Source organism: Eriocheir sinensis, chromosome 9 (genome assembly GCF_024679095.1).
Source record: "Eriocheir sinensis breed Jianghai 21 chromosome 9, ASM2467909v1, whole genome shotgun sequence".
Classification (NCBI taxonomy): Eukaryota; Metazoa; Arthropoda; class Malacostraca; order Decapoda; family Varunidae; genus Eriocheir; species Eriocheir sinensis.
Genome location: NC_066517.1, coordinates 11,569,177 through 11,574,176, shown reverse-complemented (window position 1 = coordinate 11,574,176; position 5,000 = coordinate 11,569,177). Strand labels below are relative to the sequence as shown.

Here is a 5,000-nt window from a genome sequence, read left to right as displayed (position 1 = left end):
GAATATAAGAGAAGTAGAAGGTGAATAAAACATGCGTGCTAATGTGTGTGTTCTTGGGTTGTTCTTGTTGTTGTTTTTGTTGTTGTTCTTCTTCTTTTTCTTTGTTTTCTTTTATTGTTTTTCTTCTTCTTCTTCTTCTTCTTCTTCTTCTTGCTATTGTTGATGGTAATAGTGGTGATATTATTCCACCTCCTCCTCTTTCTCCTCCTCCTCCTCCTCCTCCTCCTCCTCTTCCTCCTCTTCCTCCTCCTCCTCCTACTACTACTACTACTATTTTTCTTCTGATTTCTACTACTACTACTACTACTACTACTACTACTACTACTACTTCTACTACTACTACTCTATTACCATTCTATTCATGTAAACAAGAGAATGAGTCACGTGACCTCCATGTTACAGGCATTAGTTAAATAATTCCCTTTGTCACATGAAGGTGTTTATTTATTTACAGAGAGAGAGAGAGAGAGAGAGAGAGAGAGAGAGAGAGAGTTAACATATGTATTTAATTTTGTTATTATTATTTATCTTATTTTTTTCTTCCTTGCAGATAACACGAACTTTGTCTTCCTCGGTGCCGGTGAAGAAAACTATGTGAGAGAAAAAGAAGAAAAAAGGAAAAAGAAAAGAAAGTTGAAGAAAATAGACAGAAAGTTTTGAAAGTGCAAAGGTTAGACTCAAGTTAAAGAAAAATACAAAAAGAAAAAAAAAGAAAACAAGGCAAAAGAATTTTTTTTTTTTACATAAATGAGAAAGAAAAGGTTAGAGTGCGATTTTTTCCGGTGCTGTGAGCGGTGAACACACACACACACACACACACACACACACACACACACACACACACACACACACACACACACACACACACACACACACACATGCCCACACCACCCCACCCGAGACGGACACACGCACACACTCACCGGTGCTCATGTGCGTGTGTGTGAGTGTGCGTGCGTGTGCGTGTGCTCGCGTTCTCTCTGACTCCTGATGATGACGATGAGGAGGAGGAGGTGAGAGGAGATAGGAGGAGGAGAAGGAGGAGGAGAGAGGAGAGAAGTGAGAGAGGAAAATAGATAAAAGAAGTGTAAAACAAAAATACAGAAAGTGATATCGTGGGGGAAAACGGAACGGAAAGTGAAGAAAAAGGAATAAAGAAGACAAGAGGAAGAAGACAAGAGGAAGAGGACAAGAGGAAGAGGAAGACAAGATGACGCGCCAGGGAAGAGTGAGCCACGTGGTGCTTCTCGTCGCAATGCTAACAGGTGAGACGATAATACCTGTAATCACTTCATTCTTACCTGTGCAAATTAAACTCTAATGCACTACTACTACTCTTTAATAATCCACCCCTTGCCTCTACCTGCCTTTCCCTTTCTCATTATGTTGCTTTTACTTTCATTTCCCGTTTTCTTTACTTAATTTTACCTTTCACGCTCATTAATTACCTTTACCTCCCTTTCCCTTTCTCATTAATTACCCTTTACCTCCCTTTCCCTTTCTCATTAGTTACCTTCACCTTCATTTTCCGTTTTCATTACTTTTACCTTTCCCGCTCATTAATTAGCTTTACCTACCTTTCCCTTTCTCATTAGTTACCTTTACCTACCTTTCCCTTTCTCATTAGTTACCTTTACCTACCTTTCCCTTTCTCATTAGTTACCTTTACCTCCATTCCCCTTTCTCATTAGTTACCTTTACCTACCTTTCCCTTTCTCATTAGTTACCTTTACCTACCTTTCCCTTTCTCATTAGTTACCTTTACCTGCCTTTCCCTTTCTCATTAGTTACCTTTACCTACCTTTCCCTTTCTCATTAGTTACCTTTACCTACCTTTCCCTTTCTCATTAGTTACCTTTACCTACCTTTCCCTTTCTCATTAGTTACCTTTACCTCCGTTCCCCTTTCTCATTAGTTACCTTTACCTACCTTTCCCTTTCTCATTAGTTACCTTTACCTCCATTCCCCTTTCTCATTAGTTACCTTTACCTTCATTTCCCTTTCTCATTAGTTACCTTTACCTACCTTTCCCTTTCTCATTAGATACCTTTACCTCCATTCCCCTTTCTCATTAGTTACCTTTACCTTCATTTCCCTTTCTCATTAGTTACCTTTACCTACCTTTCCCTTTCTCATTAGATACCTTTACCTCCGTTCCCCTTTCTCATTAGTTACCTTTACCTACCTTTCCCTTTCTCATTAGTTACATTTACCTACCTTTCCCTTTCTCATTAGTTACCTTTACTTCCATTCCCCTTTCTCATTAGTTACCTTTACCTTCATTTCCCTTTCTCATTAGTGACCTTTACCTCCGTTCCCCTTTCTCATTAGTTACCTTTACCTACCTTTCCCTTTCTCATTAGTTACATTTACCTACCTTTTCCTTTCTCATTAGTTACCTTCACCTTCATTTCCTGTTTTCATTAGTTACTTTTACCTTTCCCGCTCATTAATTACCTTCACCTGCCTTTCCCTTTCTCATTACCTTTCCTTTCCTCTCCCATTATCATACTAACCCATTCAGACATCTCCACTATTTTTTCTATGTCTTATTTTGTCTTTCTCCTCTCAGTCCAATTACCAACCCTTGCTTTGCTTCCGTTTTTTATTGATTGTGAATGAAAACTATGCTACCCTTTTATAGTTACTGGATTCTCTTATGTTTACTTATCAAGAATCAACCAACCACCTCTTTCCCTTATTCTCTTAGGCAAATTACCAACCATTATTTTTCTTCTCTGTCTACTTATAAATTGTCACTGAAAAGTGAAAACCATATCGTCACCTTCGTAAACAAATTGCCTAAGTCATTATTTTCTACTTTTCAGGAGATCAGAAAAGAACTGTCATTATCTCATTTGGCTTAAGATTTAGGCAGAAATGAAAAGGCCAATTCTAGAACACTCGAGCCTTGAATGACGAAGGCAGCTATATAAAAATGGGCGTCACATGATGAAAAATTGATGTCGACAAAAACCTGGAAATCGATGAAAAGTGACAGGCGATTATTTTATGAGAGTGACGATATGACTTTCTTTTAGTTATTGTATGCTCTTACGTTTATTTAGCAGTCATTATCCGACTACGATGCCTCTGTCCGGAGTTGTTAAAGGGGGAGCGGAAGGAAGTACGCTTGCACGAATTGAAAGTCAGTCAGTCGGTCACTTTGTCGGATCCGGATTAAGAGAAGTGCTGTGCTAAATGAGCTTACCGCATCAGTCAGTTAGTCAGTTAGTCAGCCAGTCAGTTAGTTAATCAAATGCAGATCGAGATATGTGTTGTTTTGAACGAGCTTACGGCACTAGTCAGTCAGTCAGTCAGTCAGTGTAGATCGAGATAAGTGCTGTTCTGAATCAGCTTACCGCACCAGTCAGCCAGTCAGTCAGTCAGTCAGTGTAGATCGAGATAAGTACTGTTCTGAATGAGCTTACCGCATCAGTCAGTCAGTCAGTCAGTCAGTCAGTGTAGATCGAGATAAGTACTGTTCTGAATGAGCTTACCGCATCAGTCAGTCAGTCAGTTAGTCAGTCAGTCAGTCAGTGTAGATCGAGATAAGTGCTGTTCTGAATGAGCTTACCGCATCAGTCAGTCAGTCAGTTAGTCAGTCGTCCAGTCAGTTAGTCAGTCAGTCAGTCAGTCAGTGTAGATCGAGATAAGTGCTGTTCTGAATGAGCATACCGCATCAGTCAGTCTGTCAGTTAGTCAGTCGTCCAGTCAGTTAGTCAGTCAGTCAGTTAGTCAACTAGTCAATCAATCAGTCAGTCAGTCAGTCAATCAGGCAGTCAGTTGGTAAGTCAGTCAAATGAAGATACAAAATAGTAGTGTTCTGAATCAGCTTACCGCATCAGTCAGTCAGTCAGTCAGTCAGACAGGCGGAGGTTAAGAACACAGAGTAGAGCAGAGTAGTTTCATGGCCCAGGTGAAGAAGAACAAAAAAGGTACATTCCCCAGGTGTAAATAAAAGTGCCTAACAGGTTTACGTGCGCAGGTGTTTGTGTAAGGTGATTAGGCGGTGTTTTCAGGTGAGCGCCAGGTTAATTTACAGGTGCATCAAAGTCACTCCCGCTTACCTGTGTTTCTTTTTTGTACGTTTTATAATTAAGCTGTTTTCATTTTTTTTAACGTTTTTGGGGTACGCTTTGGAATCCGCCCTGGTGTTTTTTTGTTTTGTTTTTTTCTTGATTTTTTTTTTTTTTTTTGGTTGCGAATTTCGTTTCGGGTTGCTTCAATTTCACTTTGCTTTTTTTTTTCCTACCTCCGTGTGTGTGTGTGTGTGTGTGTGTGTGTGTGTGTGTGTGTGTGTGTGTGTGTGTGTGTTTCTTTAAGCTCTTGAAGAAAAAAAAGAGAAACGAAAGATGAAATATTTTTGAGGGAGATGAAGAATAAGAAGAAAAAATCAGGCAACTAATTTTTTATACATTTTCGTATCATTGATATTATCACTGTATTTTTTCGGGGTTGGAGGAAGGCAAGGAAGGAGGAGGAGAGACATGAAGCCAAAGAAGAGGTAAATGAAGGAAGAGAGAAAATGACTAATAAAAAAATTACCAGGGGAAGGGAATAGAAAGGGTAGGAGAGGAGAGGAGGGGAGCGGAAGGGAAGTATAATGAGATAAAAGCCAAAGAAAGACGCAAGGAAGGGAGTGAAAGGGGAAGAGGAGAAGAACGTAATAATGAGGGAAAGAGTGAAGGAGAAGATAGATAGGAGGGAAGAAGCGAAGGAAGGAAATAGAAAAGAAGAAGAAACTTAAATACACTCATTATAAACTCGTGGCACGTAGATGACGAAGGAAGAGGAGGAGGAGGAGGAGGAAGAGGATAAATAACACCATGAGGAGGAGAATTTAGGTAGGGAAGAAGAGGTGTAGACACAAACAATACCCAAAATAATGAGGAAGAAGATGAGGAAGAGGAGAAGGAAGAGGAAGAGGAGGAAAGGAAGGAGCAAAGGGAGAAGAACACAAGGAGGAGGAGGAGGAGGAAATGGAGACTACCAATGCT

General features: G+C 39.9%; 1 long non-coding RNA gene across 1 annotated transcript in view; it reads left to right on the top strand.

Moving 5' to 3' along the window:
* LOC126995926 (uncharacterized) overlaps window positions 1-729 on the top strand; it is a 7,686-nt gene extending 6,957 nt beyond the window's left edge. Inside the window, exon 2 of the long non-coding RNA XR_007750834.1 lies at window positions 551-729. This is a non-coding gene — a long non-coding RNA (uncharacterized LOC126995926). The remainder of the gene's footprint in view (window positions 1-550) is intronic.
* Window positions 730-5,000: the final 4,271 nt, after the last annotated feature.